This window comes from Piliocolobus tephrosceles, chromosome 8 (assembly GCF_002776525.5).
Source record: "Piliocolobus tephrosceles isolate RC106 chromosome 8, ASM277652v3, whole genome shotgun sequence".
Classification (NCBI taxonomy): domain Eukaryota; kingdom Metazoa; phylum Chordata; class Mammalia; order Primates; family Cercopithecidae; genus Piliocolobus; species Piliocolobus tephrosceles.
The window spans coordinates 134,415,870-134,442,659 of record NC_045441.1 but is presented as its reverse complement, the minus strand read 5'-3'; the positions used below and the strand labels follow the sequence as shown (position 1 = coordinate 134,442,659).

The 26,790-nt window shown below is 34.4% G+C and overlaps 1 pseudogene; it reads right to left on the bottom strand.

Annotated features, from left to right (window-relative positions):
- Positions 1-5,881: 5,881 nt before the first annotated feature.
- Positions 5,882-26,581, bottom strand: LOC111525584 (annotated as a pseudogene).
- Between the last annotated feature and the right edge of the window lie 209 nt (positions 26,582-26,790).

Below are 26,790 nucleotides of genomic sequence, written 5' to 3'. Positions count from 1 at the left end.
TTACAAAGGATCTAATTTACATCCTGGTAGTGTTTTTTTGTTAGTAGGCTCTAGTCCACTACTTTTTATGACATATGATTGTATATGCAACATATACAATCCCTTAAATCACCAGCATAAAGAAACTGAATCTCAACATGTTCAAACTTTGATAGTCACCAAAAATATACACAGGATTTTATGACATATATATATATGTGTGTGTGTGTGTGTGTGTATATATATATGCACACACACACATACACACACACACACATACCAACGATAGTGATTATGCTTCTTCTCTAAAAAATGTCTTAGAAAATGATATATGTGGTCTTGGTTAATAGAATTTTGCCTTGCAAGCATTAATGCAAAATCTACTTTTAATAGCAAGAAGATTGTAACTTAGTAAGAATATTGACTTATGCATGTTTTGTTAATTTATTTGAATTACATAGATATAAACATGAGAGATTTTAAGCACACATTCTCATATCATGTTCTTAAAACAGATTCTATTAAAATTATGATCTATTATCTCTCTATATTTTAATCTGTTTACTATACAAAACACAAGCTTTCTTGAAAGCATAATAGTGACATTTTGTTAAATTGACAACAGTAGTAGGCAGTTCTCAGTGAGCCTAAGGCAGAACCTTCCTTGTCAGGTGAAACGGTGCTGCTAAACATGGAGTGACCTTCATAGAAATCATAAATATAGCAGCAGCTTTCTAAAGTACTGCAGGTACATTTAATCCTTTATTAAATATTGTTAACAATTTTCATACCCTGTATTTAAAGCAATATTTATAATCTCAGGCAATATTACTATTAACTAATATGCCTTTAATATTAAAGTAAGAGATACTTGTATATACAAACTTCAAATTCTATGCATAACATTTCAAGCACCTTGCAACATTTTAAAAATATAATAGACTCAGATTCATCAAGCTGTCCCAATTCATATAGCGACAAATAACTGAGCTTATGATCCAAACCTTTTTATTTTTTATTTATTGGTTATATTGTTTTATTAGTAGACTCTACAATTGTTTTGAAATAGAATTTGAATAAAAATTTGAAATTAGTTTTTTCCAGCAAATTAATGATATGATGATGGCATCATATGAATAACAGTTTGTGGTTTTCTAAAGTAAATGTCTTGCACATTTACTGATTTTACCTCATAGTTTTGGAAATCCTGTTGTTGACTGTGTGGTATACAGGTTACTGCATGATCTAATGGTCAAGCACAGCAATTTCGAAATTTAGATTTCAACAAATCTTAGTTTAAAGCCTGGCTTTAAAAGTTGTGCGACTCTGGGTAGCATATTCAATTTCTATGAGCGTCATATTTTCGTTATTTGAATAAGGATGATTGTAACACTACCCAAAATTGGATTCAGTGAGATTATACATGTAAAGCACTTAGCACAATATCTGGCACATCATAAATGCTAAAGAATTTGGCTATTATTACATTTTTAGTATGCATTAGTTTAGGGATATTCACATACTTATAAAAGTTCTAACAATTATTAACATCAAAACAAATAATAAAATCCATGAGAATATTTTATCTTTCAAGTATATTATGATAACTGTATCTACCCTTCAAGTGTGTTATATTAAAATGTGATCAAATGAACGGCAGGAGAAATTGAAGGGAACACACATGAACTACATGTAATCTGGGGATGGAAAAGGCCTAGTGTAGGAAATTGGGTATTACATAGATGGGAAGCATGTACCCCCAGAACCCCATGACTGGGTGATGACTGAGAGACACACAGGCTAACCCTTTCGTTAGCCCCAGTGGAGATGAAACAGTCCTTCCCCATGAGAAGTCTGTCTGTGTCACATGACTTCGAGAATCCTCTAGTCAATTGAATGTTTCAGTACCTACATCAAATGAACAATTTGTACCATGTAAGATTGGCTACTTCTCCTTGAATGGGATCCATGATAGATTGTTTCATGTGCCAGTCTCTCTATAGAGGGAATGCCCATTGTGCTTGCAAATTTAAGTCATGACTCTGGCTGTTGTGTTCCTTTGTTACCATGTAATGTTAATTTAAAGGACATAGCTTCAGTAAGATAATCCACATCTCTATCATTTAATTAAAGGCAGTTAGCATTATCCTCAGTTTATAAAGTAGATATGTGAGGCTTAGAACCATTAAGAATATTTTAGAAAAAATAAGGGATGGATCTAGACATAGAGGCTGGTACAAAAATGCCTTTCATGTAATCTATTTCAAATAGGATTACTTTGAGAGACCCCAGCTAAACTGAGCTTTTAGTACAACATGGCTAGCAATTTTGCTATGAATAGTTGCTGGCTGTGGGTGTTTACAGAGGGTTTTTCACAGGATGCTTCCTTTACCTGGTGGATGGCCTAATGCCCAGCTGTCCAATGAGTGACCAGGTGGTCCTTCACGTGAGAAACTTGCTTATACCAGCAGACCCCTTGTGGCTCATATCTGACCACAGCTCTGGTGCTGGAAACCCAATCATGTGTCACCCCTAGCACAGCAGGGAAAACCAAGGCTAGGGTAGCCCCTGGTTCTGCGGATGGAAGGCACAAATTCAACACACCACCATGTCAGGAATCACGTTCAAAGATTTATTATTTACAGGTCATTGGCAGGGAAGATGCAGTGAGTTGGGTGGGCAGTCCTCCAACCTTGGATCACATGAGGAAGGAAAGAGGAGTTAGGTAGACAGAGGGAGAGGGAGGAGCATAGGGACAGAGGGAGACAGAGATCTTGCAATATGTATCAAAATAGTGAATGGGTCACGTTAAGTTTGTGGGCAAGTCTGAATGGTTCCTTCAGGGAGCCCAGTCAGCTAGGCAGGAAAGATGCCTCTAAGTTATCTCTAGCCTCTGGTCTAAGCCATTTGGCTGCGGTGCTCTATGTCTAATGCTTAGGCTGCAACATTTGCTGTGTTGTTCCTGTTAGAAGGGTGAACATGGAATATTTTAAATAACATATGCATAAATTTAATCCTAGATTTTTAAAATAATATATGCATAAATTATGCAAATATATCTTATTTTTTAACAATTTTTTCAGATCAATTTTATTTAAGAAACAAGTTGACAGAAAGAAGTAAAAGCAGCTTGCTAATATGTCAAAAAAACTCAACCACCAAACCTAATTCAGCACGTTTTCATTATATAAGTCAATAAAAATTCAATTAAATATTTCACACTCAACAAAAAGTAGGGTGTTCTATTTCTCCTTCAAAAGATGGAAGATGACTTTTAAATTATATTGTTTTACATCCTCTGATCACAAGTGACTACCATGTGACTATTCACTGTGTGCTTAGATAACTATAATATTTCCAGAAGACTTGACGTGAAATACTAGTGACCCACTGCTCAGATGTACAGAGTCAAACTGAAGCACATTGTCTGCAACTATCTTAATATAGTTAAAAAAATTATGTCTAAGAGTGAAAAGAGAACGACTGAAACTAATCTGTCAGATATATGGCATCATCATCAAACAATTCTTCCTTTTTTTTTTTTTAGACAGAGTCTCGCAGTCACCCAGGTTGGAATGCAATGGCGTGATCTTAGCTCACTGCAACCTTCACCTCACGTGCACAAGCGATTCTCCTGCCTCAGCCTCACGAGTAGCTGGGACTACAGGCACCCGCCACCAGCTCCGGTTAATTTTTGTATTTTTAGTAGAGACGGGGATCTCGCCATGTTGGCCATGCTGGTCTCGAGCTCTGACGTTGTGATCTGCCTGCCTTGGTCTCCCAAAGTGCTGGGATTAAAGGTGTGAGCCACCACATCCGGCCCAAACAATTCTTAAGTTCCAAAAGAGCAAAGCATCCTAGAGTTAGTCTAAGAATGCGTGTGCTTTTATAATATATATATAAAACAGAAAATAAAGTAATGCTCCCTTCTAAGGTAATAAAGTACTGAAAATGCAATTTGTGCAGCACCCTAACAGGTGAAAATTTTGAAAATCTGTTCACTGAGCAGGAGCACAAGGAAAAACTAAATACGTATCCCAGTTTATTAAAATGATACATCCATAGGCTGCATCTATCCTGAATCTCTTAAAAAGGCCAGATTAATTATTTTAAAGTTTCTCTTAATAGATGATTAAAAATAGAAAAATATTTAACTTAAAGGAACATAGAATTTAAACTGTGAAGCCATGTTGTAAATTTTATTATAATCATCATTTTTTCTTAATGTCGAAGACTGCATCAGTTTCATAAAAAACATCACTCGTGTTTTATAATAAATACATCTGTATACAGTGGTATGTTTAACAGCATCTGCATATATCTCCAGAAATTGTTGCTCATTTTAGGGCACATATTTTTATTCTGATAAAGATTTAATGTTTTACTTAATACTTCAGTAGAAAACATGAATAAATTGTATACCCAATATCAATATTTTTCTAAAAACCTGAACAGCATTCTTTTAAATGTCCATTTAAAAATATATTACAGGTAACAGTTATTGTTTTATCGTGATCAAATTGGTATCAAATTAATAGGCATAAGTGAAAAAACTAAATCACTTACTAGTCATAAAATATAAAATACAATAATATTGTGCACTTTGTATTATGAAGAAAGTGTTCACTTACATAAAAGCAGCAGATGATGAGAACATTATCCTGAAAATTCTGCATATATCTTTATGTATATCCTTAAAAATCACTTACCTTTATATAATCTCCATTTAGTTTTAATCCCACATATTTTCAGCTAACATTTAGTTTTTTATTGTAAAACTTCAGCTGTTATAAATCATGAAACACTTTCAGAAATTTGTTTAAAGGTAGAAATAATTCCTTCTAGTAAACAATTAGGTCACATTACATATTTGTTAAATGTCATGTTTGAGAAATATATGCTGACCTAGAACATATTCAAATTAAAGATCAATATTATAAAGGAATGAAGATTTTACAGGGAAAATATTGCAATCAGTAAAAGCATGAAAGACCATGTAGCAGTGTAGCAGTGTGTCCAGAGTTTGTTCCTTCTGGTGGGTTCTTGGTCTCGCTGACTTCAAGAATGAAGCTGCAGACCTTCACGGTGAGTGTTACAGCTCTTAAAGGTGGCATGGACCCAAAGAGTTAGCAGCAGCAAGATTTATTGTGAAGAGCGAAAGAACAAAACTTCCACAGTGTGGAAGGGGACCCAAGTGGGTTGCTGCTACTGGCTGGGGTGGCCAGCTTTTATTCCCTTATTTGTCCCTGCCCATGTCCTGCTGATTGGTCCATTTTACAGAGTGCTGATTGGTACATTTACAATCCTTTAGCTATACACAGAGTGCTGATTGGTGCATTTTTACAGAGTGCTGATTGGTGCATTTACAATCCTTTAGCTAGACACAGAGTGCTGACTGGTGCATTTACAATCCTTTAGCTAGACACAGAGTGCTGATTGGTGCGTTTTTACAGAGCACTGATTGGTGTGTTTACAATCTCTAGCTATGCAGAAAAGTTCTCCAAGTTCCCACTCCACCCAGGAAGTCCAGCTGGCTTCACCTCTCAGTAGAAAGGAAGACACCTGTTTGGAATATTGCAGAATGGTAGATATCACATTTTATCAAAGGACAGTACTGCCTGATCTTCTATTTCCCACAGAACTCTGGATCCAGTTAAGAGCAGGAGGGGGAAAGAAGTAGCAATATTTCAAATGTCCATACTCCAATCTGCAAAAGACACTGAGTAGGTGGAAGAAAACTGCATTTTACTTCAGGTAGTCTTTGAAATGAAGGCTCTGTTATTTTCCAAAATTGGAAGGATATCACAGGGTTGATTTTATATACAAAGGAGGATCTGATCCAGTAAAATCTAGTGAAATAACTCACATATGGAGAAAGCTAATTTTGACCTCATGACAAAAATCACCCATATTTTGAGTAGGTTAGCGTGTCACCTTCTTTGCAAACCACCAACAATATTGGGTGTATGGTTCTTAATCGAAGCCACTTGAAAAGTGTTATACAAAGTTAAGAAAAACATACACCAAATGCTGCTAACACACACACATAAGGAATCCAGATTCACTTCAAGCCTTCTATAACCATCACAAGAGAACCCAATAAAATATTATGAATTAGATGATAAATTATTTCTGGCCTTTCTCCAATTCATCCATCATCAAGAATAACAATTTCTGTCAGGAACTTCGTATTAATTCTCCTAAAAATAACTTGCAGTATAGAAAGAAAACAAATAATTAACACTGGGATATAGAAAGGTAATAAAGAAGAGTGTCAATTGCAAAAAATAAAAATGAAAAAAAAAATGTCTTGAGAAGGTGCCTGCAGAGATTCTTGGCAGAGGAGCCAAATCACTGTAAAATTCTTAGTCATATTTAGTCCAAATTTCACTTCAAGGAATTTGAGCATGTGCCCATTTTCTTTGTGCTGGACAAACGTCTTCATTATAATATTCAGTGTCACTGTCAGAGTTTACACCAAGTAAAAATTAATCACTTTCATTGTTTTAGCTACAAAAGTTTCTTTCTTCACATTCAGCTGAAGGCACTTAGCAAGCATTAAGGCTGCTAGTAAACTTAACAAAGGAAATACCAACACAGCTGGATCCCAAACTGCAGTAAAAATTCCAGAAAGACAGGAAATATGTAGATTTTATAAACTTCATAAACCTTGTCACTTTGCTCCAGCGGCAAGATACCGAGGAGGAATAGAGAGACTGCTTGAAGAAACAGGAGACAGCGGCCATACCCCACATCATCATAAATATGTAAGTTGAAGCACTTATCAACAAGTAGCAAAACCTCTCTCCATAAGTATTTCAGTTGCTTTTTCAAATAGCCTGTAGGGGCACAACTTGGCATGCAAAATATGGTAGTGCCCAGTTTTCTCTTCAAGGAATGGAGTATTCCATTCTTGTTGTATCTACTACCCTCTTATGATGAGGCATGCAACAGTAAGCACTCCTGCTAGCCATGTTCCACTCATAAGCCAACTTGTAACAAATAATGCAGTAACATATATTCTTTGCAATCCAAAAACAGCGCCAACATAGAAATACACTGGCTCAATAATGTCGTTGCTACCAGTGGTTTGACATAAAACACTGGCAATAAGTTCCGGATACAGAGACATTTGCTGCACTGCATTTAGAATCTTCAGAGATACAGTTTGGTTACTGTGTACCAGTTCATAAACACCTCTTTCAAATGAAGGTGCCTTTAACATATCTTTACGATAGGTCTAATAAATGGCACTGTCACCCTGAAACATGATTCCCCGTTCAAGCTCGTTTTGGAGCTCTTTCAGGAATTGCAATGTCACTGATTTTTCTCTTCTTTAGCAGATTCCTGATTTTCTGAAGACTTTGGCTTTTTTCTTTGGTGCAGCTCTATAGCTGATCTTTCTTCCTCCGCTGTGGTCTCTGCGGCTCTCCGAACCCCTCAGCCTCTCCGGGCCTGCTCCCAGCCGCCGCTGCAAATAAACTTTTTAATCACTGTTTTTCTACTACTAACATCTTACAGAAAAGCTAAACGAAATTTTATGCAATTCCGGGATTACTGTTTCTCGATGACATAAGTTGTTCCGTATATGCTTGACTGCAGCTAACCTTGTTACACCAGAAATCAATCTTGAGGGACAGCCAAAATACATTATCTTATGATCTTGGCAGCTTCCTGCTTTGATGTTTTTATCAGATTGGGGTCAGGCTTTATACCCTGAACTGTTCTTGTAAAGTTTTTCACCTGATAATCACGGTCCTTTAATTCTGGTGATTGTCCTGTGCTAATTTGATAAGAAAACAGAACCGAAGTTAGCTTTTCCCAAAGGATCTCAGAAAAAAGATATTTTTCCAATATATTAATGTGTTAAACTCACGCGCGCACACACACACACACACAGAGTTTCTAGTGAAATAACTTTGAGAAACATTAGGTTAAAAACACCTTAAGGAATTTTGCCTAACCCAGGATAATGAGGTTAACTTCTACATAATCTTCTAAATTATCTATTATTTCAATTTCCACAGTTAGATATACTGACATGAAATTGACATGAAATTTTGTGTAGGTTCGACATATGGTTCAAGTTCTGTTTTTCCCTCAAACCTTTGTCTACAGTTATTCTGGGCTATGTTCATGTATAAATCAAGTGTTTATGTATATTAGACTCTGTCTGGAGGCCCCTTATTATGTACTTGTACTATTCCCACATTGTCTTAGCATAGCTTCATTATGAGTAGAGCAAGGCTTCCCACCTAAAAGACTGCTTGGCTGTTATTAGCCACTTGCATATCCACTTAAAATATAGAATACAATTACAAATTTCTATAAATACCAAAATACATAGAAATACATTGTTGGGACAATTTTGATTGAATTTGTATTTAATTTAAGAAGAAGTTTAAGGAGAATTTCCATCTTTAAATTACTGTCTTCAAATCTATGATTGTAACATATTTTGTACATTTTCTTAGTTCTTTAAATTATCTCAATTTGTTTCATAATTTTTTATGAAGACATATATAAATGTAGGACCATTTCTAGATATTTACTATAACTATTACTGTGATTATTATAGACTTTTACAATTTTTATTTATTAACTGGATGGTATGTAGAAATTCAATTCATTGTTTTACATTGTCCTTGTGTAGCAACTTTGTGAAAATTAATAATGATTTTTATTTTATTAGATATTCTTTTAGTATTTTTTATACACAGCTTTACAAGTTGTTTCTATTGGATTTACTTTATCTGGGTCCCATTTCTTTCTTTCTTGGCTAATATTTCATCTTGCTTGTATATGTAATTATTCCAATAAAAAGTTGTATGGGAAATATAACATTATATATATCATATATAATATATATATCATACATAATACATGAGATATATCCCATGTAATAAATAATATCTTGTTAGGGACTGAATATATGTGTCCCCTACAAATTTAAACGTTGAAATATCATCCCCAATGGGATGGTGTTTGAAGGTGGTGCCTTTGGGAGCAGATTAGGTCACAAATAGGATTGGTGCCCTTAAATGAAGAGGCCAGAGAGCTAGCTTGCTCTCATTCTGCCATATAAGGATACAAGAAAAAGTTGACAGTTTGTAAACTGAAAGCAGGATCTCACCAAAACCTGACCATACTGGGACCCTGATCCCAGACTTCCAGCCTCTAAAACTGTTAGAAAAATTTCTGCTGTTTGTAAGCCACCTGGTGTGTAATACATTCTTATAACAGCCCAAACTGACAAACACAGAAATCATATATTATATAATAAATAAAATTCCCACAAGCAGTGAATATCTGAAAACACAATTTTTACTTCTTCATCTTGTTTCACATTCTGGCTCAATTAAAATCTATATGGAATTCACCTCAAAATCCTGAAATGGCAACACATTGAAAGTTTTCCTCTTACTGAGCTCCGGAGAAGTACTGAATCAAGTTTTACAAGAAAACTGGAGACTTGAGGAATCCAAGAGGTGTAGTCTTCTACTTCTCATTTGTGACATACTAAGCTAAAGTAAGTAGAGGAGACTAGAATGCTTTCAATTTAAGGCCCATCAGCAAAAAAAAAAAGAAACCTAAGTGTATCACACGAAAACTCATCCACAGAGAATGGAAAAATCTAGGCTTGTGGCTCTGGATTTAGAAACTGAGTTTACAAAACCATGAGAGAAGTCAGGGTCTGGCAGAGCATTGTGCTGAGCCAGAAAACTCTTCCAAACATGGAAACCCTTGACACAGTGTTTGATTTTGAGAAAAATAGCAGAATGTGTGAGACTCCACTCAAAGAGATACAGTTTCTCCAAAAGCAAAATAGGGCATCATTGCATTGTATTGAAGACATTCCTTTGATGAACTGCAAACTATTGCCCAAAATAATAGGGTCAGTGTAAGAGCTCTTTAGAAGCATAGTGTTTTTTGTTTGTTTTGTTTCTTTTTTCTTTGATTTTAGTGCATTACTTTTAAAGCAATTATTCTAAGACTTATATCAGGTTAAATTATATATACAATAGTACATTTTTGAATGTTAATCACATGGTAGATTCCTGCTTAAGTTTCATTTCATGCAAAAAGTTATCCTTTTTTGTCTAACCTTCTATTTATTGTTGAACCAAACTTTGATCATCATTTTATAAATCAGTGTATCTCACATTCCTGCTAGTATCTATCCTCTCTGCCTCTATAAGATGAACTTTGCATATTTAAATTTATTATGGCCAGCCATACTTGTATTTTATTTGTTCTGTTACACTCTCTTAAATTCTTATGTTAATAATTACAATTTAAATATAAACCAAATGAATAAGAAATGTAAATGTAATCAAATAACGTTATAAAAATAATATTTATGATAAAGTAGAAAGAACCGAAAATTACTGCTTGAATATTGAGTACAGCTATAAAAATAAGTTCTGTAGCTTATAATTATATGTGCCATATTTTAATGACATACTCTCCCTTTGTTAAATCTTTTTTACTGATGTAACTTTTATAATAACCCTCCATTGAACATCTATGTAACGCTATATATGAATAAAATTTTAACATCTAGTATAAATTGCTAAAATAAAATTGCAAGTTCCACATTTACAGTTTTAATTATTTTGATAAACAACTTTCAAGTTCTTATTCATGCCAATTCATAATTAGGAATAATATATACTTTATATTTACATAGAAATATGGCAGATTACACAAATGTGTTAGTCTAGATTTTACCTTCAAGACTATAGAAATAATAAATGATTAAAATGGGGATAAACCCATAACTGTAAAAAAAAAAAAAGTGGGTGGAGGGCACACATATTGGGGGAAATTCTATAAATTTTATAAAAGTAAAAGATGAAATCATATTGATAAAATTAAAATAGAATATATTTCTCAAATTCTAATACAGCAGATGACAGATGCAAAAATAGGATAGCCTGAATTGGATAGCTTAAACTCAGAAAATTTTTCTACTTGGAATGAGCACAGATAATAACAGGACTGAAAATGTGACAAAATACAAAGAGACATCATTTTCCATGACCGTAAAGAGAAAGTTACGAGGGTGGTGGACAGGAACTTGATTGAATTGTAAGTCCATCTCAAAACAATTATAAAGAACATTCTAGATAGAATAAACCTTGCTTGAATGTATGTTATTATTCCAAAGTAAAGTGCTTTTAATTCTGAAACTGTGGGGCCTTCCATTTTAAAGACAGTTCTACACCATTTAAGTATGAAAGAGAGTTTGCCAATTAACAAGCTGTGCTTCTGTACTACCCTATTGAATGTCCTTATTCAAGAAAAAAATGTTAATGGAAAATTCTAGCCTTAATACCCAACAACTTAAGAGATATGTGACAAACAACTCAAGTAATCTAATCCTTTATTTCTTCATTTGAATGGAAAACCACAGATTACTAGACATATAAAGCAAATTAGCATGAAAGGAGAAAAATAGTCAATTACACAAAAATGTGGCCCCAAGAAAAAACAGAGATCATTCACAGACAGAAGACAATCTTAAAACACATAATGTCTTCAGAAGACTTCTAGATGATGCCTATTATAAAACAAGAGTCATGAACAGGACTGAATAAAAAAAAATAGCCCTCAGAAAAACTAAAACTTTAGAAATTAAAACTATGTTAACAAATTAAAAATGAAAATCTATAGGAAGATTAAAAGAAAATTTGAGGTGTTCTTCTGGAACATACACCTGAAAATATAAAAAAGAGAAAACCTATAAAATAAAATGAATTGGTAAATAGTAGATCCAGATTGCTCAATATCTAATCAACAGGAATTTCAAAAGGGCAACATTAAGAAAAAAAAAAGCGATACTACCAAATAAATAATCTGAAACAACCTTCCAGGGCTGAAGATCTACCTAGCTGTAGATATAACAGGGCCCACTGATTGCTGAGCTCAATATACAAATAATAATTCAAAGGTGCATCACTGACATGGTTGAGGAATTTCAGTACACCATGTATAAAAATAACATTCCAAAAGCATCCAGAGAATACTAAGAAAAAAATATTAATCAATAGATGTCACAAATGCAGCAGATTTTTTTAAATCTGCAACTTTGGTACTAAAAAAAGGTAACAATTACTTCAAAGTTCTGAGGCAGTAATATTTTGAACTTAGAATCATATGTCCAGCCAAGAAATCAATCAATAGAAATAGTAAAATAAAGCAGTTTTGAGAAACATAAGAAATCAGAAAATGTATCTCTCACATACCATTTTGGAGAAGGTTATATGAGGATCTGTTTACACAAAACAAAATTAGCAGTTACAAGATGTAGGCGTGGAAGTTTTAAAAATGATGGATTTGATACAGACAGAAGGCAGGGAAATACTGGGTAGAAAAGGGTCCTTCACTCCCCAGCACCTCCACGAGCGTTTTGGCCGGGCGCGGTGGCTCAAGCCTGTAATCCCAGCACTTTGGGAGGCCGAGATGGGCAGATCATGAGGTCAGGAGATCGAGACCATCCTGGCTAACACGGTGAAACCCCATCTCTACTAGAAAATATAAAAAACTAGCCGGGCTCGGTGGCAGGCGCCTGTAGTCCCAGCTACTCGGGAGGCTGAGGCAGGAGAATGGCGTAAACCTGGGAGGCAGAGCTTGCAGTGAGCTGAGATCCGGCCACTGCACTCCAGCCTGGGCGACAGAGCGAGACTCCGTCTCAAAAAAAAAAAGAAAAAAAGAAAGAAAGAAAGAAAGAAAAGGGCAGGGTCCCTGGTAAGGTCTCCACCCTCAAGCCTACACACATGGCCCAAAATGAGAACATACATTCCTGTTTTCTTGCTAGCATGTTGCCTTTTCCAAAACCACCCTGGCCTGTCCTGCCCTGCATCCTGAACCCACAAAAACCCCAGGCTCCACTAGCAGCAGAGTAGCAGAGAAGGAGGGAAGAGAAGAAGCAGCTTGATTTCAGAGGGATGGCATGACTGTGGAACCTCAGAGAAGACTTCAGCTGGAAATGACCAAACTCCAGGGGAAGACCACCTTCCCACTCCATCCACTTTCCAGCTCCCCATCCCATTGACAGCCACTTTCATTGATAACATTCCTACACATTTACCACCTTCAATTTGCTCCTGTGACCTGATACCTCCTGGAAGCCAGACAAGGTCCCAGATGCAGGTGAAGGAGGCTGTCACACTGACCTTCCACTGGGCTAACACTTCAGCCATCCATGGATGGCAAAACTAAAAAAGCAGCAAGTAACACACACCCTCTGGGGCTCTGGGGGTTGCTGGCAACTCCTAGAGACTCACTTGCTTGATCTCACTCCCATATGACTGGTTGAGAGCTGTGGGCTGAGTAAACAAGCCAACTCCTTCACAGGACTCATGAAGGGGTCAAGGAACTATCCTGTTTCAGATTTAAGTAAGGAGTTCAAAGCAAATAAATTTTAAAATAATAACTTTCTAGATAGCCTAGTAATAATCAGGACAAATGTAAACAAGAAATTCCTGAGCAGTAAGGAAAATGTCAATAGAAGAATGGAGTAGATTCTATTCAAGAGATGAAGTCTTTCAGGTGCTGGAATATTGAAGAAATCTATTGAAGAGGGCAAATGTTTCTTCTTTCAACAATGAAAATAATAGAATTAGAAACACTGAGAAAAACAAAACCAACAAATATCTTCAAGAAACTAATATATGAATATAAGAAGAACAGAAATGTGTCATGTTATGAAACTACTGATGATGTGCAATGAAAGAGGACATGTTTGACATTGCCAATGTGTTCTTCCCTGAGTGTCATGGGGGTTGTGACCCCACATAGGAAAAGCTGTAATGCCAGCCCACTGCTTGACTTTTCAAAGAAAAACATCTACATCATTATAATAAGGCAGATAGTGGTTTTCAGCTGTTGGAATCAATTGGAAGAGAACACAGCAGATTGTGGTTTTCAGATATAAGTAAATAGTAAATGAATTTTGTTTTAATACCTTAGAAATATTTAGAGTATTAAATAACAAATGGGTAAAAAAGAAGGGGTCAAGGGTAAGATCTGGATTTTTATTGATTTTTAGATAATAAAGATTCAATATATTCAGAAGGGAGCAAGAAATCAAAATTTTATTATATTATTGAGAATTTTAAATAGGTACTTTAAATGTGTAAACAAATATAAACATCAAATTTAAGAGAAAAGGAAACGGAGATGAAAGACTAGTGAGAGTGGACGTAAGTATTAAATAATGCCAAGTAAAAGGAGTGGGATGGGGAAGAACAGGAAAGCACAATATTTTAAGTATCAGTGAATAAATTAATATTGATATCAATATGAAAACAATTGTTGGAGATGCAGTAAGAGAAATACAATGAGACCGTATAGGCACTAAATGTCTTTTAATTTTAGACTCATAATATTATCGGACAAGGGAGAGTCTTCGATTTCCTCAATAGCATGATTCCTACAAAAAAAAAAAAAAAGGACAAATTGGAATTCAATACTTGTATTAACCCTCCATTTTTAAAAGTAACTGTTAAGCAGGTAATGAGTTTTTTTCTTAAGAAAATTGCAAGCCCATTGTATGGAGAACAATCTTAATGAATGTAAAATGGAAGGACATCAGTCAAGAGGGAAGAACAGAGAAAATATCTTTAGGTCTAAACAGTGAGCAGAATTCAGGAATTCTGTGGATTAGTGAAGGGCTTGAAAAAATATTGTCCACTGAGACTATAAAAATGACAGAGTATAGAGGAAGACTAAGGCAGACTTTATTATTAGCAACCACAACAAGTTTACCATTTGGATTTAAGCAATTACTCAAGGTCAGAGGCAATGTTCCTACCCATTGGCTCAACCTGTCCTCAATCATTTTGAATACCTTGTATGATGCAGAAAGGGCAATTGTAAGGCTTTGTACCCTCAATTAAATATTAAGATGGAATATTTCAACCAAACAAAGAATTCTTATAATAATAACTTGATCAACTTCTATATAAGACATAATGCTCACTTATTTCAATTAGTGATTAATTTACTTTCAGTAAGATTGATTATTTGATAATAAATACATATTTTAAAACTTAATAGTAAATGGCTATGATAACATTGCTGGAAGAAATGTAGATTTTTCAACTTTCTTGTCTTTATATCCCTGACATTACAATCTTAATATAGCTCTAATGTGCTTTTACACCATTACAAGTAAGTAAAAATGATTTTAATAACTAAATTGTCTCAGTCAAATATTAAGTATCTAAATAATGGCCTCTGCTAGATTATCCCATTCATGTTGATGTGTTTAATTGCAGATACTGAAAGTATTTTCTGTCCTATTTTTGTGTGTAACACTGGAAAGATGAGGATCTCTTATTTTTCTTATATGACTTGTAAAAACCCCTTACATTAAAAAACATATTAATACATTAAATTTTAGTATAAATATTGTGTTCCATAGAATTACAAAATTTCAGAATTGAATCTGAACAGAGCATAAGTCTCAGTCTTTTGTCTCCCAAGAAAATAAGTGAACAAACTCAAGTAACTATTTTACTTTTATCATTGGAAAAAAGAACATTTGAGCCCCTCAGTGGGGTGTGCTGTGTAGATATACTATACCTTTTATCCCAGAGTGGAAGAAAATTTTTGCAGATCATACATCTAATAGAGAAGTTGAATCCAGAATACACATTCTCAAAATTCAATAGTAAGGGAACAATCCAATTAAAAATGAGCAAAAGTTTTATTTGGCAATTAACCATGGAAGTTTTGCAGACAACTAAGCACATGAAAGATTACTCAACATCTGTAGTCATTAATAGAAATCAGTGGTGCCAGGACATACATATTTGAATGATCAACATTAAAAATACAAGAAATGGGAACAATATGTACACATGGAATTCTCTTGCATTACAATTTCTACAAATAGTTTTGAAAATAATTTGACAGTCCCTTGAAAATTTAAATACGCACCACCAGGTAATATAATCATTGCATTACTACATATTCACCCAAAAGAAGGAAAGCATATGTCCATGCAAAGGCTAGCACAAAAACTACTCAGAGCACCTTTATTTGCAATAGCTAACAACTGGAAAGCACCCAAACACCCATGAACATATGAATGGATAAGTAAACTGTAGTGTATTCATATAATGAAATATTACTCAGTAATAAAAACATGATGAACTATTGATACACACTGCAATATAAGCTAATCTAACAAAAGTTATACTCAGTGAAAAAAGCCAGATGGAAAGAAGACATACTGTATAAATCATAAAATAAAATTTTTGGAAATGTAAGCTAACACGTTGGAAATGGTAGTGTAAGAAAACAGATAATTGTTTGCTTGGTGAAGGAGGGTTGAGGGGTGTGTTGTGCAGAGACAAGGATGCCTTTTTTTGATGATTACATTCATTATCTTGATTCGGATTATGAATTTAGCCATAACTTATGAAATTCTACACTTAAAATACATAGTTCATTACATTTCTATCATACTTTAAAAAAGACTGTTAATTATGAATATAATTATGAATAGCGATTTTTTTTTTTTTTTTTGAGATGGACTCTTGCTGCTTCACCAGGGTGGAGTGCAGTGGTGTGATCTTGGCTCACTGCAACCTCTGCCTCTCAGGTTCAAGCGATTCTCCTGTGGGAGCCTCCCGAGTATCTGGGACTACAGGTATGTGCCACGCCCAGCTAATTGTTTTGTATTTTTAGCAGAGATGGGTTTTTACCATGTTGGCCAGGATGGTCTCCATCTCTTGACCACATGATCTGCCCGCCTCGGCCTCCCAAAGTGCTGGGATTACAGGCGTGAGTCACTGTGCCCCGCCATGAATAGCAATACTTTTTAATTAAATCAAATCTAAGATTAAGTTTGCAAGTCATCCAAAGAAGATACATATTGGAATACAGGTGTGTGCACGTGTGTGTGTGTGTGTGTGTGGGAGAGAGAGATAAAGCAGATATAGCATAATATATGGTAGTAATACAAGCATTCACTGGCTCACATTTTGTCAACTTTCCCGTGAATTTGAAATTGTTTATAATCATATATTGGGGAAAATTAAGGAAACAAATATCTAACAGCTATGCAGGAGGACAGCTATCTTACAAGGGAGTGATAATGAAGCTAATGATTGTATTTAGCAGCAAAAATAGATGCAAGAAGATGATGTTGTGCCTCAAAAGTGCTGAGGGAAAATATTTGTCAATCTGGACTGATAAAGCCAAATACAATATTTTTCAATGAATAACCTGGAATAAAATAGCAATATTATTATTTAAATGTGTTAAAACATTTTACTACCTAAAAACTTTCTGAGAAAGAACTGTTGGGAAAGAACACACTTACTGAGGAAAAAATTAAACCCAGGAGAATTAGCAAAACATACTGTTGAATCTAATTAACTATAGGCTATTAAAAATAATACTTATATTTTTATGCTTAAAAATTAAGAATTAAACTTTAGCACAAATAATATAGTGATGTAAGTGATGGAATACAATGGGCAACAAAACACATTAATTGCAAGTTCTACTCAAGAATAAAAGAGAAAAAGTTAAAGACAGCAAACTTTGCTAAAATTAAAAAAAAAAGTCATATGTTGATTTAATGAAACTTTAAATTAAAATTATACTTTTAATGTAAGAAGAAAGAATAAAGGAAGAAAGACATTAATAACAAAAAAAAGATGCATTGAAAAACGGCTGTAAAAAGAGGGAAAAAGTCAAAATAAAAGTTAATTGAAATATTTGTAATAAGTAGTAATAACTACTAATAATCTACTCAAACCCTAAGATATAAATTGCATTAAAAATTCAGCTATATGTCTCATAAACTAAATATATTTAAAAGAAAATAAGACAGAAAGACTCTACATGGAGACATTAAGAAAAGTAGGCATCAAGCAGCATGAGGTGTAAGAATAAGGGCTAAGATAATCACTACATGATAATTAAAGAAATAAACTAGTAGAAGATATTATCACTGCGAATGTATATACACCCAAAAATATGGTCTCCTAACATTAAAAGAAGTGTTGACAGAAACATAGAAAAATGTATAAGAAATAATAATGGATGATTTTAACATGTCTTTCTCAAAAGTGATAGTCTAAGCAGATAGAAAATATGTAGCAGATTGGAAAACCACAATTAACAAACTATACTAACATATGTATCTCATGTAGAGAGAGCCAGAGAGAGGACTTTGCACACAACAGTGGACTGTTCTATTTCTAAAAATTGACATTTTTATAGGTCATGACATAAGCCGCAACTCATTAAAAATATTAGTTGCCTATAGAACTATTTTTTCTCCACAGTGAAATTAGTTAGAAACAAATAATTAGACTGGTAGGAAAAATGTGTTTGAAATATAAAAATACAATCCATGGATTAAGTAGAAAATGTTCTGAAGTTTTTAAAATTAGGAAATGCTACTTAAGTGGTACTTTGAAGGAAAAGTATTCATTCAAAAAACAAAAGCAACCAACATCCCCAGGTTATAAAAGAGCAATTCAAAAAGATAGAATAAAGAACTTAAAGCATAGAACTAAAATCTTTTACAGTAAATAAGTAATAAAGTTAGGAGCAGAGGACTTATATTTTGGGAAGGTAAATTTGATAGATTATTTAAAGAAATAAAAAATTTAAATCCTGCATAAAATATTGAAAATAAATTTTAACTCCTCAAAATCCCTAAAGGATACAAGGGAAATACCAGGTCAAAATCTACGAGAAAGTCAGAACCCAGAGGAATAAGAAGAGCATTGAAGCCACTTTGAAGTTGGACTATGCACAAATGACAATTAGTTTTGATGGATTTATGGGACAAGCAGGGCAGAAATAAAACTAAAGAAGTCCTTTACTGTAATGCTGAATCCGAAGGAAACTCTTTAGATAATTACAAAGAAAATCGAATTGTTACTAGGCTAGAAAAATAACTTGCCTGAGACAATGTATTTATAAGGTAACTCCTGCAGGGATTTGAAGCCTAAATTCCCAATAACTGGGTGACCCAAACAACCTCAACATATATATCAAAGAGCTGACAGAATCACAATCATAGTCAAATAAGTTAACATATTGATGTGGTTTGGATCTTTCTCCGCCAAATTATATGTCCAGTTGTAATCTACAGTATTGGAAGTTGGGCCTGGATGGAGGTAGTTGGATGATGGGGGTGGAGTTCTCACGAATGGGTTAGCACCATCTCCTACGTGCTGTACTCGTGGTAGTGAGTGACTGAACTGTTGTGCTATCTGGTTGTTTAAAACTGTAGCACCTCTCCACTTTCTCTCTTAGTTCTGCTCCTGCCAAGTAAGACACTTGTACCATCTTTGCCTTCTGCCATGATTGTAAGTTTCCTGAGGCCTCCCTGGAAGCCAAGCAGATGCCAGCATCTTACTTCCTGTACAACCTATGGAACCATGAAATTAAACCTCTTTTCTTTATAAATTACTCAGTCAAAGGTATTTCTATATAACAATGAGAGAACTGACTAATACACATACTCACTGAGAAAATTACAGAGCAAAAAGACAAAAGTTGGAATAAGATTTAGCTAGTAAAGGAAACAAATTTAATGAATTAAATTCCTTCTCTGGAGGATGTCATCATCATCTTATGCCTCAAGAGGCCTATTGAGTAATTAACAAAGACAAATGAGCAGCCTAAAGTAAAATTAAAATAAGATAAAATAATTACCAAGCACAGAAGGTACAGCCAATAGGTACCAGCTGAAACATGTCACAGACAGCATCTACAAAGACATCTGGTAGAAACTGTAAATCAATAGTAATTATTATTTTTAAAGAAATGAGAGTCAAACCTGAAAATATCTTTAGGGAGCATAAAACTGTAAAAACCAACCTACGGGTTAGAAAAGAACCAAATAGAATATCTAGAAATAGAAAAACATATTAATGAAAATCAAATATTTACTGCAGTATTCTAACAGAAAAGTAGACACGGTTTTAAAGAGAATAAGGAAATTAGAAAGTAGATCAGAGGAAAAAACTTGGAATATAGTACACAGTGACAAAAACAAAGAAAATATAGACACTAACAAACTTGGAACACAGAGCGTGATCTATTGTTACTTTCTTTCCCTGTAAAGTTGCTAAGAACTCAGACTCTCCCCACTACTTTTAGTTTGCTCTTCAGCTACTCAGCTAATGTTTGTAAATAACAAATTATTTAGAGGTAAATATTGATGTCAAATGTAGGGTTCATCTCTCTGGAGTTCTCTTTTATCCAGCATCGTGGCCTTGATACTCCTCTGGTGTCTTCAAATAGATTCTTTCTATTTTATACTTTCTCCAGCTCTTCCAATTACTCATGGTTTGAGAGGGTTTGGCCTAAACCCACTGGTCTGCCAGTGCCAGAAGCATAACCTTTCAAGAGACCCCCTTGAGGTAATGGACACAAAAGTTACACATACATATGCATTTCATTTATAATGCCTTGGTAAGAATTTAGGCACATGAATCACATAGGTAACACTGAAGCTGGAAAATCTAAACTGTAACTGACAGATATGTTTCCAAAACTTGAAGGGAGGTCTCCATCACTATGGGAAAGAAGGTTGGAGTAAAAATTGAGGAACAATGAACAGATTTCAATATAGATACACTACGTGATTTTCTTATTCATTTTGTTCATTTTCATTTGTACTATGAAAAGGTAAGCTCTGAGAGGAAGTATTTTTTCTTTTGGCTATTCTGTTTTTGTTTTTGTCTGGGTTGTATTGTTAGCTCACCACTGTGTTCCATGGCCCTTGAACATCCTGGTAGAATGTAGGTACTTGGTGAATATTTGTGGCACATGGAGGGTCTTCCTAAGCATATCACTAAATGCCAAAATCATACTTCTTCAGTTTTTTGGAGAATCAGCTTACCTCATTTTAATAATATAATAATACCAACATATTATTAAGATATAGTAAAGTACTTGAATAGTAGTTACGCTAACATTCTCTAAAAAAGTCAATGAAATATAAAAAAAATCAACACTAGGTGTCACTTAATGGTTTTTTTTCCAGATCAAACATCTCTAATTTCATCAAACATTTAAAAACGTCAGATCTATTTATTTTATTATTCATTCCCCTTAGACATATTCAAGCATATTAGTCTTTCTTCAATTTGATGTCCAAAATAAAAGTACAGGTTGAGCGTTCTATTCCAAAAATACAAAATCTACACTGCTTCAAATTCTGGATCTTCTAGAACGCTGACACGACCCTGCAAGTGGAAAACTCTATACCTGACCTCATGTGACAAGTCACAGTCAAAACTTTGTTTTTTTAAAAAAACTATGTAAATATTGTATAAAATTACCTTCAGGCTATGTGTATAAGGTATACACAAAATATAAATGAGTTTCATGTTTACACTTGGGTCCCATCCTCAAGACATCTCATTATGTATATGCAAATATTCCAAAGTCTAAAAAATTCAAAATATGAATGTCTGAACACTTCTGGTCACTAGTGTTTTGGATAAGGGTGCTCATTTATTTACCATATTACCAATCCATGTTTTCACGGAAATTTGGGAGCACTTAGATGGCAGAAATGTCTTACTGTTGGTGGAAAGATATAATCAATACAAAATTTTACAAATTAATTTTAAGGATGAAAAACTAAGCTAGCTAATGATAGATAGTACAGAGGACAAACAATTTTGGGTATTTATTTTTTGATATTACTTTTTTCGGTAGTTACATCAAATCTTTTCATGTTTACCTAAGAAGTAATCTTTATGATCCATATTTATACCACAACTAGAACTTTTATTCTGCAATACACAAAAGGCAGCTTAAGCCCTCTTTGACTTCAGCAATTGTCACAATTTAATTATTTTATTATTATTATTATTATTATTATTATTATTATTATTGTAGAGACAGGGTCTTGCCATGTTGCTAGGCAAATGTCAAACTCCTGGGCTCAAGTGACAATCCCACTTCGGCCTCCCAAAATGTCAGGGTTATAGGCGTGAGCTACCATATCTGGGCTCACAGTTTTAGAAATTACCACTATAAATGTTGCTTTCTTTTAAAATTAAATTTAAAAATGAATTATTGTTCAATAAATACAATTGCAATAAAATTTGTTTGACTACAGCTCACACAGGCACTATCCGTATCAAATATCCTTTATAAGTATCTGTTTTATTTTTGATTCCTTGTTTCTTTATCGTGGTAATTATGGACCTAAAATATAAAATATGATCATTTCATTATATTGTTATTATTATTTTGCCCTAAGTTTTGTAGGTAGTAATTGGGTTGACCTCTGCTACTGTGGATATTGGAAATTACAAAATGTGGCAGGTTGAATATGGGTTTCCCAAAGATGCCCACGTCCTAACCCTGGGCCCTGTGAATACATTATATATCAAAAGGGAATTAAGGATGCAGGTAGAATCAAGTTCTCTAATCAGTCAACCTTACAATAGGGAGATTATCCAGGTGAGCCCAGTGTAATGACAAGTACTCTTAACGGCAGAAGAGAAAGCAGAGAAGGACCTAATGACGTACCTTGAGAGGGACTCCACTCATATTCTCTGGCTTTGAAGATGAAGAAATGGAACCATGAGTCAAGAAACATTATATATATATAGCAGATTAATTTTAAAATCTGGGAATAGTCCTCAGGCGACAGCCAGCAAGAAAGCAGGGTTGTTGGTCCTGTAGGTGCAAGGAATTAAATTCTGCTAACATGAATGAACACAAAAACAGATTCTTCCTTAAAACCTCCAGAAAGGAGCCCTGCTGACACTCGCATTTTTGTCTAGTGAGACCCATACCTGATTTCCAACCACCAGAAATGTGGGCTAGTATGTTTGTATTGTTTAAACTGCTAAACTTTTTGTGATTTTTTACAGCAGCAATTGGAATCAATACGCCAATTTATCAAACCTATTTCAAGTGGAAAAAATATGTATTTCAAATGTTGTTAGGAATATGCTAAAAACATGTTTGTGCACACACACCCTCAAACAGACTTGAAATACTTATGATTACTAAGATCACTTCATCTTCACTTGAATGTCCCTCCTGAAAACCTTAGGAGTAAAGGTAATTTAAATTTAGAAGAGAAAATACCAGCGGGACCTTACATTTATTGAAAAATAGTAAACTAATATTATCTCATTTCAACTTAATAGCAATCTTCAAGGGTATGCCTTATTAGCTTAACCTTTATTAGGTCATTTTCGAAGGGCTTGGGAAATCTGTGTTGATATAGAATTCAGATCCTAGATAGCTTCTCCTCTATTGTACTTAAATTAGAACAACATTAGATTTTAAGGTTTTTGATCTTTAAAATACAGCAATCTGTTATGGTAGGTTTTATATGACATGCTTTAATGTTTTCTGTATGTTTTTGTATCTCTGTATCTCTCATGTACAGATACATGTTTTCTGTATCTCTCCTTTCCTAGGTTTTAGTTTAAAGGAAGAGAATTATAACCACCTGCGGGCTAGAAAGATTATTGTTGACACAAGCCCCAAGGAAAACTCTCTGTGATCATAAAATCATACAGTGCAAATATCATTAGGAAAAAAGGAACTATATCTACAGTAAAGTTATTCTACTATAAACTCAAGTAATATACATCAAAATAAATGCCATTTTTATGAATTGTTGTCCTTACATTGTTCTTTAACAAACTGTAACACTCTTAAGAGCAAAGAACCTCTAAAAACACCTGTGAGGCGCATTGGATGATGCCGTGCTCTGAGTAAAACACCATATAGAACCAAACAGGTTAACTTACGATGTTCAAAAGGGAGGGACCATATAGAATGAAGATGTACATTTCTTAACCATTTTTTTCCAGGGGTATTTTCTACACAATATTTTAACAAAATGCACTATGTCTAATTTTTGGTATAGCCTTTGTAATTAATTCATGCGATTCGTTTTTCTTTTCTTTTTTGATTTTAATATATACAAGAATCTGTTGGTGATGAGAAACAACCAGTTAAGACAGTGGTTTCCTTTGGGAACTCAAGGTCTTTTTAGGAGATCAGACTTCTATTAAAATATAATATATACAAACACTTTATCATATATGTTTTATAGCAAGCTTCAAATGTAAAGTTTAGTCAACTCAGAAGTTGGCAAATGATGGCCCAGGGACGAAAGCCAGGTGATTCCCTGTTGTTGTAAATAAAGTTCTACCTGTACATAGCCATGCCCATTCAATTACATACTGTTTATAGCTCCTTTCTCACGACAGTGAGAGTTGAGTGGTTGTGACAGAGACTGTATGGCTCACAGAGCCTCGCATATTTACTCTCTGGCCCTTTGCAGAAAAATTTGCTGACCTCTGAGCTAATGGAGGGTAACATTTGCATGTAAACAAAGAATAGCCATAAACTATGATAGAAAAGAGATGTCAAACTTTTACCTATCAGGTCAAGGAAATCATCTTAGAGAGGTGGATATTTGAATTGAATCTTGAAGTGTTAGCTGGAATCTTCCAGCTGAATAAGGGGATGAAGCCCTCTACAAAAGGACACCAAATGTAAAAAGGCATAGGAATGTGGAAAACAGTAATTTATGCAAAGAAATGTAAGTATTCTATAAAACACATTAAAAGGAATGGTGGAAGATGAGATAGAAAAGGCAGACTATAGTGAGAAAATGAAACATCATTAAAGTCATTATTTTATAAATATCAGTTTTTAAATTATATTTTAGATCATTTTCCATTAATTCAATTTGCCATGTGTACTGGATGTGACTACCATAAAATAAGAACACAAATAAGGAGTGTGACCCTAATATACATGAGAGATAATACAGTCTTCAACTTAGAGATAGAGGGAAAAAAATAGATTCAATAAATTTTTAGGAGAAAGTATTTCCAGAACTCAGTGACTGAGTAGAGATAAAGAGCTGTTGAAGAGCAAGAAGAACATCATGCTTTCCAGTGTCTAGTTCAGGCTAATTGATGTGACTAATCACTACCTATGGTAAGAACAGATGAGGAGGAAGAAGGACATATTTACTGGAAAATACAAATCATTCTAAGTTAGTAAAAGTTTCAGAGACTCTCTGATTCATTTAAGTCATTTAGAATAATAATTCATAGTTTTATTCTATTTCATAATCCTGTCTTTTAACTTAGTATCTATGCTACAAGAATATTATTGTGCTTTTCATTCTTGTTTAGCTCATAATCACTCGATAAAAGGCTTAACTACAACTTTTATAATTATTTTTGCAAGTGTAAAATTTACTTTTCTGAACTTTTATTTATTTATTTATTTATTTATTTTTTGAGACGGAGTCTCGCTCCGTCCCCCAGGCTGGAGTGCAGTGGCCGGATCTCAGCTCACTGCAAGCTCCGCTTCCCGGGTTTATGCCATTCTCCTGCCTCAGCCTCCCGAGTAGCTGGGACTACAGGCCCCCGCCACCTCGCCCGGTTAGATTTTTTTTGTATTTTTTAGTAGACAGGGGGTTTCACCATGTTAGCCAGGATGGTCTCAATCTCCAGACCTCGTGATCTGCCCGTCTCGGCCTCCCAAAGTGCTGGGATTACAGGCTTGAGCCACCGCGCCTGGTCTATTTTTCTGAACTTTTAGAAGGGCCTGTAGTTCAGGTACTTTTCCTAATTTGGTATAACCCCCTTTTCTATAGTTTTGCTCTAGTTATTTGAAAAAATATATATATACATTCAGCAGCTTGTTTGCTGAGATTTACTATGTCTGTTCCACCCCCTTTAATAGTATCTTGATTGTCTTTTCCTTTGTCTCTGTTATCCTCCTGCTTTTTAATTTTTGGCCATGCCAGTAGTTTCTCCTCAATGTGATGTCTTGTCCTGGGAGTCGGCCCTCACTGATGAGCTTTGTGGGATCACAGGGACTGCACTGCCTCGGTTCATTCAGACAATGCCTCTGATGCCTCAGATTCACAAACGACTGAATTGGGCAAAACCCCTCCCAGTGTCAGTGAATAACTATGGAATACTTTGGATTTTCCAGATTTAAAATATTTTTATATTTCTCATTTATTTTCTCTCCTTCCTTCTGCTCAAAACTGATTCCATAGAGGTCTTACAAATGTTGAAGGTTTTTGCCATATACCTATTATAGGGATAACTTCCCAATTACTTTTGTTGTAAATATCTGTAATGTCTATGAGATTTTGCTTTTGCTGTCTAGTTTCCTTGTCTACTTACTAAGAGAGTGCTGAGACCTTAAAACAATACAATTGCTTCCATCTTTTAGAATCTTCAACATGTTGTTTTTTGGTTATTTGATATTAATGCTTCTAGACCTGAGAGAGTTACACTAGTGTTCATTGGAAAATCGAACTTCAAAATAGTGTTTCCATGTTTTCAAAAGAGCATATAGTAATATAGAGACATGTAATTGATATGTAATTACAAAGAGATATGTAATTTAAGAAATATGTAATTGAGTCTGGATGCTTAAATAACCTGGAAATCAATGGAACAAACTGAAATTATGAAGTGTTGAATTTAAAGATTCTGATTTTGCAAATCAACTTAAACATGTACAGAAGGAACCATTTATTGTAGCTCTTACTCCCTGCAGCATTCCCTGAGCTTGTCTCCTCCTTGGGAGCGCACATACTGCGACTGAATCTATGCTTTCCAATATAGTGCATTTCAGCATTCCAATCAAAATTAATAATGAGTCTTGGGTTTATGATTAATCAAGTATATTAGGAGTTTTACCAAGTAATTTTTCCTCCCTGCCTACATTAGTTTCATCAGAGATAATTAAGTTTTAACATGTAATTGAAGGGGCAGAAACTAGAAGAGCAGGAAAAGAGCAATT